This window comes from Coturnix japonica, chromosome 5 (assembly GCF_001577835.2).
Source record: "Coturnix japonica isolate 7356 chromosome 5, Coturnix japonica 2.1, whole genome shotgun sequence".
NCBI lineage: Eukaryota > Metazoa > Chordata > Aves > Galliformes > Phasianidae > Coturnix > Coturnix japonica.
The window spans coordinates 11,647,165-11,664,089 of NC_029520.1; the positions used below are offsets into that span (position 1 = coordinate 11,647,165).

General features: G+C 39.4%; 1 protein-coding gene across 7 annotated transcripts in view; it reads left to right on the forward strand.

The window, feature by feature from the left end:
• The first annotated feature begins 1,036 nt into the window (after positions 1-1,036).
• The window catches only part of PPFIBP2 (PPFIA binding protein 2), a 90,024-nt gene continuing 74,135 nt past the window's right edge, over positions 1,037-16,925 (forward strand). For 4 of the 7 annotated variants that reach the window (XM_015863951.2, XM_015863952.2, XM_015863953.2 and 1 more), the window contains exons 1-3: positions 1,037-1,131; positions 1,835-1,953; positions 2,076-2,213. The gene's annotated coding sequence lies outside the window, so the exon portion shown is untranslated. Of the gene's footprint in view, positions 1,132-1,834; positions 1,954-2,075; positions 2,214-2,233; positions 2,327-6,828; positions 6,920-16,346; positions 16,469-16,925 lie in introns of those variants that run through there. The other 3 variants (XM_015863948.2, XM_015863949.2, XM_015863950.2) reach the window with 3 other exon arrangements.

The window sequence follows — 16,925 nt, forward strand, 5'->3', positions numbered from 1 at the left end:
TTTAAAGTGCTGAATAAAAGTAATGGGACGCTTCTAAAAGCATGAGCTGCCCACTTAAAATTTCTGGTATATAAACAGAAGACTGGGGGGGAAAATCTGATAGGTTAGTATTTTCTACGAAAACAATATGCAAAGCAATCAAAATGTAGTGTATTTCATCTGCCCTAGAACAAGATCACTGAAAAGATGATGGCACTCTCAATAGAGGGGGAAAAAATAGTAAGTTTGGTTTTAGGAACAAGTATCTCTACCTGTCCATTATGGCTTCAATCTCTTGTGAGAACTCTTAAGTTGATTATTTTAGGAAGTAGAATTGTTTGGACTGAATTTTAGCTAGATTTCTTGAAGATAATTAATGAACAGTGTATTTTCAAGATTTACAAAAAAAAAAACCAAAACCACAACAACAACAACAGAAAAACCAGCAAATATAACAGCAACCTGGACTACAGTGCAATGTTAGTTTTATCTTGGTGAGACTAATCGGTTAAGAGCAACATCTGGGAGCTGACAGATATCTCCTCACTGATTTCAAAGATGGAAGTAATGAAAACAGTCTTTAGAGCAGTACCCAGCAGTGTTCTCTTCCGGGTTCCCTGCTTGTTCTTTTCATAGATCTTTTTTGAGGATGATGATTCTGCTGTCCCTGAATAAGCTTCATTGTTAGATATGAGAGGCTAAGATGTAACACAATGCTAGCTTTGTGACAGTAATATGTCTGCACTACTGCAGAAAGAAACCACTCTTACTGAAGGAGGGACTTATGGAATGGCGATTAGCTGGAAGGACAGGACAGCTGAAGTAGAGCTTCTGCAAACTGCTACAGTGAGAGAGACATAGAATTAACCTAGATTTGGATTTTCTCTGATGGTACATTAAGTACGTGCAACCCATACATCATAGATAATGATGTAAAATGATAACTGAATTCTGCAGCGATGGCAGGATGCCATTTTGTACTTTGTGCTACTCAAACTCAGTTCTTTTACCCTTTGTTGCTACCTGAGTGGAAGTAATTGCACAGTCTCTGTTACAGGTGCTGTCCCTTCACAAAACTCAGGCTTGGCCATGCTCTGGGCATGTGCTAGCATGGCCTCAACAATTCCAGCTCAGGTGTGAACAAGAAAGGAGGTAACAAAGCTAAAAAGCCATAAAGGAGTAGGTGAGGTCCCAGGTGGTGCTTTCATCACATGGAAAGTCACCTGGGCACATCCCTAGCCAGTGAGTAAAGCTAGTTGGAGAGAAGAAAGCAGACTGGTGTTGGAAAAAATTTCTCAGCTTTGCCAAGAAGGATGCAAACTCTACTGACAGTGAAACAACACTGCAACAAGCAGTGCTATAGTAATAGTTTTTGTTATCCATTTTGTGCTATCAAATGTGTGTGATTTGTGCATCAAATGCTATGAATTTGACCATACCTCTGTGTGTGTTTAATATGCTTATCTCAAAGCTGAGAGGTAGACAAAAATTTGAAAGCAAGGCAAGCCCAGCCTCTGGATTCTTGCAGATTTTAATTATTCTTTAGCATGTTCAGAGATGTTTCAAAAGCATTTCTGCCTTTTCTCTCTCTCCCACTTCTGGGCATGTTTGCTTTGACACTGAGATCCAATTCTTTACCGAGACACAACTGATATTGTTTGCAGCCCTTCATACGGGTGCAGGGGGAAATGGGAAGAGGTGGTAAGCTTTTTCTGTGGAGATGCTGAGGAGCCATCTGAATGCTTTGCTATGGGACCTAGTGTAGGGAGGCTGCTTTGGTACAGGGGTTGGACTAAGGCACCTCTTTGCACCCCTGCAGTTCTGTGATACTGTGCAAACGTTTCTATGTTTACAGATACACCAACTGCAGCCAAAAGGGAACTCTAAAACTGGGGATAATCACTGGAAGTAACATACTCACAGGAGTATTAATGAACTTAGGCTACATAGCTGGAAGCGAGTGCTACTACAGAGGTAAGGCTGTAAATGGACGGTTGAAACGGAAATGCTCCGCAAAGAGCAAAAAGTGCGCGTTTTAACTCTTAATCTCGCTTTCTGCTAAATGTTTACCGTTGTTTGGTCGGCTCCCTGCAAAGCCTGTTTAGGCAGAGGTGCTGATCAGATGCCGGATCCGTGTCAGTGCTGCAAAGTGTGACCCGTCTGGGCGGAAACATGACGGCGAAAGTGTCACGTGCGGCGGGGGCCGTGCACGCTGCGCTCCTCGTGCTCGGGAGGTAAGAGCAGAGCGCGGCCGAGCAGGTCGGTCCCGCGGGCGGGCGCTGCTTGTTGGACGGGCTGCGGTGCGGGCGCTGCCGGAGCGAGCCTGGCGGTGAGACGGCAGCTGGAGGCGAGTGAGCGGGGCGGGGGCTGCCGGCGCTTTCTGGGGCGGTTCGGCTGGTTTTTAGCAGGGGATGTTCCGCGAGCGCTGCCGCAGATGGGGCTGCAATGCTTTGCCGCTTCTCCTTTGAAGCGTGTTTTTTTTTGTTTTTTTAATGGTGTTAAGAGTTAAAGGCTCCGTGCCGTTTGAGAAGGTTTTTAAATAGACGAGGCTCTGTGGTCCTGCGGTGTTTAGTCTCACAAGGGAGAGAAGTTTTGAAACTTGAGCTGCAGCGGCGGTTCAATAAATAACGTGTTGCGCTGACACTGAGCAGTCGGCTCGGAAATGCTGTCAGCGGTGACAGACGGGCGCAGCCACGGCCCCGAGCGAAGAGCTGCCTCCGGAGGGGAGGGGGGCTGCGTTGGAGGAGCAGCTGGGAGACGGGGCTGGAGGAGGATGGAGCGTGAGGTGATAAGTGATCCCCATCACAGGGCTCACCGCTCGTGTGCTTTCACGCTGATCAGATGAAAACGTCTCCTTCTCTGCAGTTGTGAGGATGATAAGCGACCGTATGCTTTTAGGTGCCGACGTGGAGCGGTGTGAGATGCTCAACTGACAGCCTGGTGGATCTGAGCGCCTGTGGGTGGGAGTGCAGTTGTGTGCTTTGGGTGATTTGCGTGCACAACACATGGTATTCCCGTAGTCCTAAAGGTCTCGCATGACACCACATTTTCAATTGCAGGGGTTCGATAGGAGAGAGAACAGTGAGGGGTGTTTTACTGCCTGGCATTTTTGTTGTTCTTCTCTTTTTAAAGCAGGGAGTAGTAATATGTGAGCAGGTGTATGGAGGGCTTCGTTTTGAAAGTCGTATGGAAATCTAGAGGGAGTAGATTGGGAAAGTGAAGGAGGCTGAATCTCAGCTTTCCAGACGTACTGATACGCTCTGCTTGTGTTCTTGACTTTGACTTGGAACTGCTCTGCAAACTTTGTTGCATTTTCCTAATGGTTAAATGCTTGGAGGAGAACCCATAATACCAGATGAAGGAAAGGTCAAATGAGGATAAACCTGAACAAGCATAGGTTGTTTTTAAATGATATGAATTTGCTGATATCCCAGTTGGCAGTGATTGTAAGGGCATCCTGTGCCTAAAGGAAGCCCAGTGTAAGATCAGTAAGAGAGCTCAGAGGAACATTAACTTGGTCTTCTGGACAATTATCAATATGGGAGAGAGAAAAATGATGTCAAGACCCCAGGAATGAGACTGTAGCTGAGCTCAAGACTTTGTAGCAAGATTTTGCCACAAGCAGCCAATGTTTGTATCTGTTGTTGACATATGTGATGTGTTTATAACTCTCAAACTGGTGATATTGTCCCTTCCCAAACCTTAAATGCTTTATTTGTCCGTGCCAGGTGATAATCTAGAGGCCTGACAAAATAGTAGTTTATCTGCCATACATCTAGGACTCTGCCCTATGGAAAATATCAAATTAAAAGGAGAGGGCAGGGACCAATTAATCTCCTGTTTGGCTGAAGCATGGTAGGAATTGGGCTGGGAGCATTGCTCCCTGGTTCTAAGTTAACTGGAAACTTTTATTTTCTGCCTCAGAAAGGATTTGAAGGAATAGTTGCAGAGTATCATGTTATTCCAGCCACCTTATCCATGTTAGGATTATGCTGGAATCAAGAAAGAAGGAAAGGTTTAAGTAGAGCATCCTGGGTTTTTTAATCAATTCTCCTTGTCCTGTTTGTATGTTGATAGAAATCCAAATCAGGGTGAAACAGTGATCTCTGGCTTTTTTTCTACATTTTCCTCTGTTGCACTTCTATTACACTGAGAGTCTGCTGCTATAGATCATTGGTGCAGGCTGTAAGTCATTACAGCATGTTTCACTGTGGTGAAGTGTGTATGAGTGGAAGATGTGAAGAGAATGGGTGGAAGCGAGTAAGTGAAAACCTTAAGAACAAAGGAGGAAAGCAGAGGAGATGATGCTGTGAGTGCAAAAATAGAGAAAATGTAAAAACCTGAAGGAGGTGACCTACTCTATTGTTTTATGTTTACTTTTTTACTCCTGGCATCTTTGCTTTAGCTCTCGTTTGTCACTTGTTTCCAGTTTGCTATTTTTAACCCAGCCTTCTCTTGTTAACAAAACAGCAGAACCTAGAAGCCCACATCTGTAGATGCTGTTCTCACTCTTATTAGAGTATTCATAAACTTAGTTCACTTCACTAGAGCTAGGGAGGAAAAATGTTTTGAATTGTCTTTCATCTCAAACAAATGAGGGCCTTGACCTGGAAAGATTAGGAAAGCTATTGGCTCACATAGGTAATGCAGAACCTCTGTGTGGCCTTAGATGTCTGTGGTATGCTTCAGAGAATCTACTGCTTATCAAAGCAGAGAAATTATGCAGAAGGAAATGTGTTCTGTGATAATTACCACTCAGTATAGATACAAACATTCTAGTTCAGCACACTATCCCAAGCAAGGCATTTTCTAGAACTTAACTACTAGGGTAAGAACAGTAATGTAACAAAGCATAATCTATGGTAGTAGAGAAGACTCTTCAAAAATTACTTGTATGTTAATGAGGTTTCAGTGTGCAAATCTGCGGAGATGTTTATAATCTGCATTTGCGCCCTTATACTCAGAGTTCAGTAAACTCAACTTCTTATGATATGATCTTCAAATTCTCATATGCTCCCAGATGAAGTTTAGCCAGTGATGGCTGTCCTTGGAGGTAACAGTTACCAGAGTACAGTAGATGGGCAAGAAGTCGCAGAATCTTTTTAGTTGGAAGGGACCCTTAAAGGCCTAGTCCAGCTCCCTGCAATGAACAGGGACATCCACAGTTAGATCAGAGCCCTGTCCAGCCTGACCTTTAGCATCCCTGTTAGGACAGGGCTTTCACCACATCTGTGTGCAACCTGACTCAGTACCTCACCTCCCTTATCTTTAAATTAAAACAAACAAAAAAAAAAAAAAACAAAAAAAAACAAAAAACCCTTCTCCTTTATATCTAAATCTCCCTTCTTTTAATTTGAAGCCATTTCTCCCTGTCCTGTCACAACAGATTCTGATAAAGCATCTGTCCCCTTCCTTCATTAAGTCCCTGTTTTGATATTGAAAGGCTGCTCTCGGGTCTCCCTGAAGCCTTCTCTTCTGCAGGTTGAGCAGCACCAGCTCTCTCAACCTGTCTTCACAAGGGAGGTTGTTCCATCCCTTGGATCATTTTTGTGGCCCTTCTCTGGACTCACCAGCTCTTAGGTGATGAGATGTATCTGATAAACTGTGATGGCCTGAATTCTTTTCTGCCAGCCCACCGTACAGCAGTGTTTCCTAGCTCATTTGATTTTGAATGGGTGCAGACTTGAAGCAACAATATAAGAGTACTTCCATAGCTAGATGTCTCTGCCTGTATTTTTTTAACACAATGTTTTTATTGCAAGTCTCCTGTGACCTTGTGACACTATAATTACTTGGTTTTTATCACTGTATCTCATGGGACTTATTTACTATAATCCCAAAGTGCTACTTCCCAGTAGAACTTTGCTTTTATTTGGCAATTCACTGCGTAGAGAACAAAGAAGTTAAATTAAAAAGGTAATTCTTTTCTGAAGGAAAAGTTAATCTTAATAGTGCTGTTATCAGCATAGTTCAATTTGTGGATTTTGTTTATACTGCATGTCTGCCAAGTTACACTGTAGCATTTTAAAGGACTGTAAAAGTAAACAGGATTTTAAAATTCACTTTGATCACCTGTAAAGCAAGATTGTTTTGGGTATTATGTAGCTTACTAGTATTTCTGGAAGACCAGTGACTCAAAGATGCTGAGGAATCAGAGCTGTGTGTTTTCATACTGATTAAAGAAGAAAAATGCTCCTGTAGGTATCTTTATGTACATAAGACAGCCCTAACATGCAGTTTTCCTACTCAGCTTCCTGAATATACTTGTGTGTTTATGTGTGTGTGTGTATATATATATATATATATATATATATATATGTGAAACCCCCAATAATATGATATCTTTAGAATGCAACCTTCAGCATGCTTTTGCAAGGAGAGAAAAAGAATATTGTTTTTATATTTGACAAAGAATAAATTTATAAGACCCCATTTATCTCCCACTTTGAAGTTAGCTTTCTTGCTGAAATTGTGAGGCAATTTATTTAGAAAATAGTTCCTTACATGTACTGAACTGAGTGTAGTTTGTCGTTGTTGTAGTTGTAACATATTCTGAATGGAGCTCATCAGGGAAAAGCTTCAGTTTATAGGAGCCACTGTCAAAAGTGCCAAGTAGTGACTGATTGAATTTAGAATTATTCTAACACCGGCTTTCTTTTGTTTTGCTTATTTTATTTAAGGGTTTGTTTGTTTTCTTCTTTCCTTCTGCCAATAAAGCAGAGTACATTTGGTACAGGACCAGTAACATACTACTGTACAGAGAATTGGGAAGTGCACAGCTATTTAGTGGACAAATGAATATTTTCTTAAAGCTTTCTATACTTAAGTTTCAGAGTATCCAAGAGAGAATGAAGATGCTCTTCAAAATTAGTCTTGTGTTTTGCCCACTAAAATGGACAGTAAAAATCCGATTTTCTGCTGAACAATCCACAAGATAATGGTGAGCCATTAATATTTAAAATCTTATTTTGTTTTATATTGATATAAAATGTATGCCCCTCTGTTTAACTGAATCATCCAGCTGAAATCTGAAGTAAGAGGGGATCAGAGTTGAGGGCTGAATACTGCTGAAAATTTGGTGCTTCCTAGTTTAGAGAGGAGAAATAACATGAAACTGAATGGTGACATAGTATGTGGTGGACATCATGCTTGGAATGTTAAATAATGGATGTGACTGCTGGAAACATAAAATTACAGAAGTGTGAATTGCTAATTGTAAGAGTAATCTTATGTATCACCGAAAGATATAGGTCTAAGTTGGTGATGGTTTCCTGAAGCAGATGTGAATGTGGAGAGAACAGATCAGCAGGTCTGGGTTTCCTTCAGCAAAGTCTAGAACTAGGCGTGTGTAGTGGAAATAAGTCAGGGACTGAAGCAGTGATGGAGCACCTGATGGGAAGGCAGGGCCAACCTGAAGGAGATCAACTGCATGCAGTGCACTTGAGTGACTGGAAGGGCTGGAGCCAGGATCCACCACTTCCCAAACCTCATTTAAGGGGTGGCAGTGGAAGTGAGGGTATCTCTTGCCAGAGATCCCTGCCTACCTGAGGCCTTCCAATGGTAAGCAGCTCTTTCCTTCTTTTCTGTTTGTATGGCTGCTGCACTTGGAGTCATTTTCATTTTCTGTAGCCAAAGACTTTGCCATCCTGTTTTTAGGGCAATACTTTCCATCTAGTTGTAGCATTACAGCTTGAGAAGTGAAATGTATTTGAGGGAATCAATGGTAAGAAATACTGTATGACAGAAGACAGATTCATGTAGTTGCTTATCAAATGCTGAATGTGAGTCTTGTTTTCTTCAGAGCAATGATGCACACTGTATGAATATTCAGTGAATGATTCACTTACTGGCTCTGTCTCCATGCTCTAAAATCAACTGACAAGAGATAAGTCTAAGCTGCTTAATTCTAGTCTGGATTTCAAGCACTGATGGAATGGCAACTGATGTTTTACTTTATCTGCTTCTGAAAACAAATCTGGTTTCTCTCCAAATTCAGAGATAATTTACATGGGGATGCCTTCTTGTTTCTGTCTCTTATATTTAAAATAATAATTTCCCATCTGTACTGTTTACTACCCAAGGGATGTTTTCAGAAGTCATAGTTTAACAAGGGAAAATATTTGCAAATCTGTCCCTTTAATATAGTCAGTGGTGTTTTTATTCTACTAAATGCCATGCGGTTAATAGCATCTGCTTATAATGCATAATCAGAACATCTTAATCTAATAACACTGCAGTAAGACTTATTAATGTATTTCTGTGATGATAAATTAAGGTATGTAATGCGTTCAGCTTTCATGTTGAAATACTCTGTTTCACTACACAGGAGGGAAAAAGATTCTCTATTAAAGACAGTGGATAGGTAAGTCCTGTTCCTAAATAGATGATTAAAAACAACACAAAACTGAATAAGCCATCCTGGGGAGCAGAATTTCTGCATTTCATGGGGATGGTATTTACTGTGCTTAATATTAAACAGAGGATGTATTAAAGCATTATTGCATGAGACTTCTCCATCCTTTAATCAAAATGTACTATTCCTCTGCAGTTCATAGCTGAACTTCTGTTAAGTTATCTGTGTACTCTACTTGCAGTGCCCTAGTGTTGTTGCAGTCAGTGTTAACATTGATACTTTTTCAGACAAGGTCTTGGAAGTTGAATTAGGTAATTCTCAGAGGCTCCTTCCAACCTCAATAGAATTCAGTCATTCTGGAGTAACACTTCCATACGCTTCATAGGACTCTTCTTATGAGGTACAAAGTAACACAATCTCTTAAATAGAATTGTGTTGATTCTGTTCCTTTTCTTCATGCATTTAAACTTTTTCCAAGATTTTATGGTAAGGTACAAAATTGTACTTTGGCTTATTTACATGCTTTGCAGTAATGGTGCAAATGAAGGATCATACAAGTGTGAGTCATCTACCAGTGTTCATACCATCAATCCCTAAACAGTTTCACTGGAAGTTTTATGGTCATGTAGTACATCAGCAGAAAAAAAATGGCATAACAAGTAATTGGGTCCTGGCATGTGTTAATTACTTTAGAAACAGCAAGACTGAAGGAAATGTGGAAAAAGCTCTAGCCCAGGTACTCAGACATAGGACTGTGTTACCCTTGTTAATTCTGCATTCAATGCTGTAAATACACACAAACATGTATCTGAAGTAGTAATTCTACCTGAAGGTGGAAGCAACACTTTAAGTTCTGATCTGGCGAACCTCAGGTGTACTAAAAGAGAATCACATTGTGTAGAACTTTTCCTTACTCAAAGAAATGAATGTTGTCATATTGCTGTTTTTGTAAGGAAAAGATCTGTTCTGGCCTGCTTTACAGAAAATCATGTAATATGTTGTGAAAGAATTTTTAATGTACTGCACTAAATTTACCAGTACTCTATCCAGTGCATGCTGCATTTCATAAGAGCTGTAGAAGAGGCTAAGGACTAGGAAACTGTCACAGTTTTGCTTTGACTGCATTCTCCATCTAGTTAGGAAATTTGTTAGCACGTTTGGTTTGTAGACTGTGAATGGTGCCTTAGCTGGTTCTCACTTCACTAACTGCTTAGGATGTGGAAATGGGGAGAGGTGCAATTGTTCAGAACAAGTGGTTTTGTAGAGGAGGGAAATTCATATACTAATGTAACAATTAGAGCAATATGGGGAAAAGGTGTTTCACCAGAGGTGTAATGACAGAAGGATTGGCACAATAGAAAGATGCTAGAAGGGAAGAAGGCTGCTTAACAATATCAGAAGATTCTAGGGGAATGCTTCACTAGGGAGGAATCTCCAGTAAGAGCTCCTTCCCCAGAATGACCAGTTGTTTCTTGCTAAATGAGCTAGTGGCTGCTCATGCGCTTTGAAATCCAGACTAGGACGCTCAGAAACAGAGCTTCCAAATTAGTAGTGACTGATAAAACTGATATGCTAGGTGGGCTGGTGGTAAATTTCATTTTGTAGTGAGTGATCTGCCTTTCTTGAATAATTAAGTAAAAAGAACTGTTCCTGTCATGGACCAAAACTGTACCTTATCAATAACAACTAGTGGAAAATAAACAGTTTCCTCATTGCAGGTCACTGGTTCAGTGCTTTTTGATGTGAGTTTCCACTTGGAGTTTTTAAAGACTGCTGAAATACCATGGGCTATATCATATAATAGCAAATGAAGTTTTACTCAAAATTAGCATAAAATTGACATGATTACCAGCATGGTAGTAGGCTTTTATCTGGTTGCTGAATGATGGAATGAGTGTGAAATAAGGCACTGAACTCTAATTGTGATCCTTCTAGTTAAGAAGAGAAAAATAAATATCACTCAATAGATGGATGTTTTGAATAATTGTTTTGTTTTTAATTTTTTTTAATTTGATACTTATGCACTGTCACTTGACTATGGGTGCAAGAAATGTCTGGGGAATTTTTCATGAAGGGAAACCAGCTGGTAGGGATTAGAGGACTTTGCAAGCTCAGACCTAAAGTCTTTTAACAGTGTGTTTATTGTAGTGAACATGTCTCTGTAAAGGCATTATCAAACAGTTAAGTACACAATTCAGTTGTTACCTCAAATTCCATAGGTTTTTTCAGAGTTGGACTAAATGTGAAACATGCAATGCTCTGAAGTAAGATAGGATATGTAAAAGCCTGGCACTAAGCATATCCTCAGATGTCATTGCTATTTGGGGCATTCCTGGTCCTGCTACAGTGACATTTAGGCCCTGTGAAGCAAGAAAGTAGTTCTGTTTCATTTGTCTTCTATGTCAGTTCAAAGATTTATTTATTTTATTAAGTGACTGAAGAAACTGGGGCTGTTTAGTCTGGTGAAGAGGAGGCTGAGAGGAGACCTTATTGCTCTCTTCCAGTACCTGGAAGGTGCTTGGAGCAAGAGTGGGGCTGGTCTCTTCTCATTGGTGTCAGGAAACAGGATGAGGGGAAATGTCTTCCAGTTGCGCCAGGGTAAGTTTAGGTTGGATATCAGGAAGAACTTCTTTACAGAAAGGGTTGTTAAACACTGGAATAGGCTCCCCAGGGAGGTGACTGAGTCACCATCTCTGGATGCGGTTAAAAACCGTATGGATGTGGTGCTCAGGGACAGGATTTAGAGGAGAGCTGTTAGGGTAACATGGTTAGGTTGTGGTTGGACTTGATGATCTTTACGGTTTTTTGATTCTTTTCTGGAGATAGTAACTTTTTTCAGTTTATTTCAGTTCAGTTTATTTCAGTTTTTTTTCAGTTTATTTCAATGTTAGAGATTTTTTTTTTTGGTAGGTTGGAAATAACACATACTATAACAATTTCTAGGCCACAGTTTTTATTTTGGCAAATACTTTTAGGTCACTATTCATATGTAAGTAATTAAGGTATTTATTTGTGAAGGGAATCTGGTTGAATTCTTTGAAATGCTCTGCAGATGCAGTGTGATGTACTATGTCATTGGTAGGAACTTCAAAATGCCTGGAAGGGCCAGTTGTAAAATGTGCTATATGTAACAGCAGATTTCCAGGCTCTCTTTTGTTTCATGTTGTATCGGATGTATCTAATTTACGGAAGCGGAGTGCTGGTCACTTCAGAACTCATTTGTTAGCTATATAAAGATCATGCTGAATAGTCAAAACTGGATATTTGGTTACATGAAGGGTGCTTTTTCCAGCTATAGCAATAGAGAGGAAACAGTAACAACCTAAACAGATAGAAGTGATATAGAAAAGCTGAGCCCTTGAATGTTTTTAGTGTTGTGACACTGTTAAGATCCTTTCCTAGCTAAATAGATTATCTGGGGAGAAAATACAGCTTCTCCATAGAACAGCTCATTGAAGAGACCTATATATCCAGTCACATGTATGTTATGGGCTGCTCCTTGTATCCTCTAAAGTCATTTTCTATTTTCAGGGGGTGCTTAATCTCGGTATTTGTGTTCCTTCTAAGGTCTGCTGAGTAAACAGGAATAAAGGATAACACATTTTCCTTGCCACCTGTAATAATGTTTCTTCAACTGGGAGTTATTACAAGTTTTTGTAGACTATGTGGATTTTAAAAATACTGGATGTTGCTTTTGGATGTCAAGCTATTGATTTGCATCATTATTTCCTTAACTAATTATTTCACTCATAATTAGAAAGCTTTATGTTAATCCATTAAGTATGATAAGTCAGTGTGACAGAATATACTATTCTCTAATGTAGACATCAGCTGTGGCACGGTACCTGATTAACTTACTTACTCATTGGCCGTTTCTGCAAGGACATATTGAATAGCAAAGAGTCAAATAAATTGGGATTTTAACACACTGTGGATAGATTTTACTTCTTGGTTACACATTTTCTTTAGTTAGAGGTAGTAAAACATGACAGCTATTGCCTTTTTATTAATCTCCAGGAAATAATCAAATTAAAATGGTCATAGGCATGAAGCTGATGCAGCTGTGAAACTTATATTTTCAGTGATGTGGTGAATAATGTTGGCATATGGTCCTTTTCATACTGACCCATTTGTTATTCTTAGTGTGAATGTTTTTAATCCAAGCAGAATAACTTACATTGTTTGCTGTTTCTAGCAGCAGTATGACTTTTTCCTTTGTTTCCCACAGTCATTTTCCCTAAAATAACTACTGAACCTGAAATGTATGTGTTATTGGAAGTACTTGATACTGGTCAGCTCCTGCCTGTGTTAATACAGTATGTTTGTGAGCAGAGATGCAGGGTGGGCTATGTTAAACCACCTGAAGTACTGCAGAAATTGTTTCAGTGTGGGGAAGCATTTAATTTCACCAAATCAAAAAAGCTGTCTCTTCTTAAAATTTATGTCTGAAACTGAGTTCAGACCTCAGAAGTTTTTGTTATCAGGTTGATAAAGTTGAGGGAAATTCAGAATAGAGCTTTATAACCCAGGTAACCCGGAGGTAAATCACTTGATAATGAGAAATATTCAGAAGTAGCTGTGTTGCATCTATGTTAGACTGTTTCTCTGTGGGGTTGAACCTGAGCTTTTTTTTTAACAGGAAAATGTTGTGGTTTAAATTCTTTATATTGATGGCAGGGAGTCAGTTTTCTAGTGCTAATGTTCCTATTTGTTCTGTTTTTCTGCAACATGAAGGAACCTTGCATGTCTCAGTATCCACTGGTGTCCTTTAGCAACCCTCTTCTACTCTGTCAGTTTATTTTAAGCAATACTTAGCACTTCCCATCCTTTTAATCCTCCAAGGTGGAGTTGTTTCTCTAAAAAGATTGGCTGCTTTCATGTTGCGTGGAAGCATTCACAGTCACATGTATCATGCGTTGTGTATTTCTTTTGTGTCATTTCTCTTAAGGTCAGAAACCTGAATGCTACACGTAGTCTTGTTCATCTCATTAAGTGAGTTGAAAGATATGGATTGGTTTGATTCAGAGGAGAGATATCTTCAGTTAAGAGAGTATGTTGTAGGAGAGAAAATGGAATAGGACTTGGAAGGTACTAAAAATAGTGGTATGTAAAGTGGGCAGCTGTAACCACTCTTTTGGTAATATAGGGAGCATTCACTGAAAAAAGCATTTTAAAAGTGAGTCAAAAAGGAATCAGATAAATCCAGAGAAGATAAGCTCCTCAACATCTGTGAGACATGATGATTGCTATGCAGTTTGTGATTAAGAAAGCCATTTATAAGCCACAAGACATGTTACTTTTTTCCCCTGTTCGCAAGTTTTTAATAGCTTTGTGTTTTTTTTTCCAGCCTTAAAGCTTGTCTGAGATTATAGAATTTCTATTGAGGAAATCTTTGAATGCTTTTGTTAATCATCTTAATCTTCTCACTATATATCTTTCATAGAGTCATAGAACAACCTGGGTTGAAAGGGACCACAAAGATCATCTGGTTTCAACCCCCTGCCGTGTGCAGGGTTGCCAACAGCCAGACCAGGCTGCCCAGAGCCACATCCAGCCTGGCCTTGAATGCCTGCAGGGATGGGGCATCCACAGCCTCCTGGGAGTTCAGTAGCTTGCACAAGGCTTGACTGAAGTATTGACCCTCATGAAAGGAAACTGGGACATGCAGTGTTCTGAAGTTTTTCATTTTAACAAGCTAGAAATTAGATGATAGCTGAATAAAAACAGGGTTTTATTATCATTTAAAACAAGAAGTAATTCATGTTGAATGCAACTTCTATTTTAAGATTTACTAAGTCAGATGCTGCAGAGTTTCCCTTGATACTGTATGCAAAAGAGATAAAGCTTCATGTGTCTGATAAGAATTTAAAATGAAATTTTCAAGTGTTTAAGATTTGAGATATTTTCTAAAACAAACTGGCAGGGCTTTCTGCAGTGGATAAAACTGCTGTAGGGAGGCACTGAAGAAACTCCACTTTTCTCATGCCATTCTGTCAGTGTCAGCTTTTATATGTAAGGATGAGACCTTGCACAAACATGAGCTGGGAAATGCAGTTCCAGTACCAGTAACAACTGTAATATAACACCCACATCTTGTGGAGGAGGAGCTATGAACTAACCTGTGTTCTTTAGCTATCATAAAGAATCAGCCAAAACAGTTACTCGATATTTAAGGGTGCTTTTGTTTTACTTTTTTTTTTTCACTACATACAGTGCGTAAATTCAGACTCAATTAGCTGACTTCATTAAGTTTATTTTTGAAAACAGATGTTTGCTCTTCTGACTTGGCTACATTGTAATGAAGTACATTTAACTATGTTCAGTTTTCTTTAGTTTTAGAGTATTTTTTCATAATACATTTAGAAATGATTCAGTTCTTACTCCTTAAGTTCTCTCAGTTGTATACAGTGTGGTAGTTTTATAGTGCTTGCCTATCTAAGTTAGCTTAACTATTAGGTAACGAACTTAGCTCGTTTCCGTCACAGAAGTATTGTACTAGCAGTCTCAAGCTAAGGATATCCTTTCAGAGGGGGAGTCTCAGCAGAGTGTTGACTTTCCCAGTCCTTTTCTTCTATGGAACAGACGTGAAATGATTCTTCTTCAAGTCTCTGTGCAACTTGGGCAAATCTACACTTGTCTAGAGCTTTCCCCTCTACACCCCCTCCCATCTCTGCCCCCGTCCCCTTGGTGCATCCTTTGCACTTCCTAGCTATTAAAGATATTTATTTCTGTTTTAGTTGTTCTATTAAAAAGGAAAAGCTTTTGTCTTGTTTTTATTCATGACCTAAAAAGTAATGAATGAAGTAAGACTTCTGTTTACCCTTCTGTCTTTTCCAATAAGCACATGAAGAGGAAATAGAGCAGGTAGTGCTTATATTAACAAATTCAATTTAATTTTAACCTGTAATCAGATGAATATGATTTGGGGTGTATAGTCTCAGAGGATGCTGCATAAGTAGTGTTTCACTAGGTTGCCATTCGAAGGATTGTCGGAAATTCTTTTCCCAGCAGCTGTGGATAGTTTAGAAGTAAGGATTAACTTAATTAGAGGTATGCTAGGTTTTAAAAGGCCAGCACCCAAATACGTATTTATGACTTTGCTATTTGATGGCTTCATGACAGCACCAGAGCCAAGTTGGAGAGATGAATCAGCAACTGTAGGTCTGTGGGGTGACCATGTACAGTACTGTGTGTGGCTGGGGGAGAAGCAAGGTGGGAATTAGTGGGGGTGGAAATTGTGCACATATGCTCATTCCAGCCTAGGAGTTGTCTTGCAGCTGAAGAATGTGTGGAGGACTTCTGAGCCTTAGCCAAGACACTTATCTTTCATTATGCTATCATGTACAAAGCAAAGTGATATTTTCAGCGTGAATCTTTGACACAGTTTGCAAACATGTGGTTATTTATCCTAGGGAAAAATAAAAGAGAAGGAAAAAAAATAGGGGGGGAAATCTGCTGTATTTAATTCTTAATTGTTTTTTTCTATATGCAAGAGGAATTTGAAGACTGCCCAGAGCACTGATACCAAGTTATACCAAAAAGATCTGGAGTTCTTGTTGGGAGCCCCACCCTCTCCTTGACTGATAACATTAGCAGTCTCGTTATTTGGAGTACACATTGAAAAAGATTGTACATAAGAGTTGCCTAAATCTTACTCTAATCTCTGAATAGTCATGAAAGATTCAGTTAACTTAGGCTTTTCATAATTGTGAATGCATCTGTTAAGTGTTATGTTCTCTTTGGACACAGTGAACTATAGGCTTACATACAGGAAACTAGGTTCAGGGATTTGCAAAGTGTACAGGTTCTAAGCAAGTTAGCTTTATGAGACATGTTTATTTGAAATGCTAATCTCACATTGGGATTTACAGGGTAAAGCTAGCTGAGCAAAATGAGTTTAGGGCATGCAGACCAGTTTGCTCTGCACTTCCTGGAAGATCTTATTACTTAGGTAATTACGACAAACAGGACTGCAGTTTCTTTATCTGTGGGCTGAGCTTTAAAATATTGTAAGTGTGTGGCTTAGAAGAGTTGATAATTTAGACCTACATCTGCCTAACAGTAGCACTTTGGCTATTAATAGCAGTTTTTTGGTGATCAGAGGAGAAAGTTAATTCTTCTTTGGGACGTGAAAAGGTGAGTAGACTGGTTCTTGTATTTTACTGTTATGTAAGTTCATATGATCTGATGAAGTTTAGAACTGTTAAAGCTTTTAATGTAGTGATATAGAAGTTCTTTCAGCTTTGCTGAACTGAGTAAAAACTATTTTTTCAAAATATATGTATTTGTGTATGTAGATAGGTTGTGGTGTTTTGCATGTGTTGATGTCATTCAGGAAGGAAAGCTGTAGAAAGAATTGCAGTTCAAATACCAGCAAATAGACAGATCCCATTTAGGCTCTCAACATGCTTTGAGATTGGTACAAGTATCTTGTTTAACGCTATTTAACAATAACAGAAGGAGAATCCAAAGTTTCTGGGACTTCTATAGAACTAGATCAGAAACTGTAACTGAAGGTGCATGAGATTTAATAAGCAGCTTCATAATAATGCTTGGAACAGTCAAACTGAAGGAGGGAGTGTCTGGGAAAATA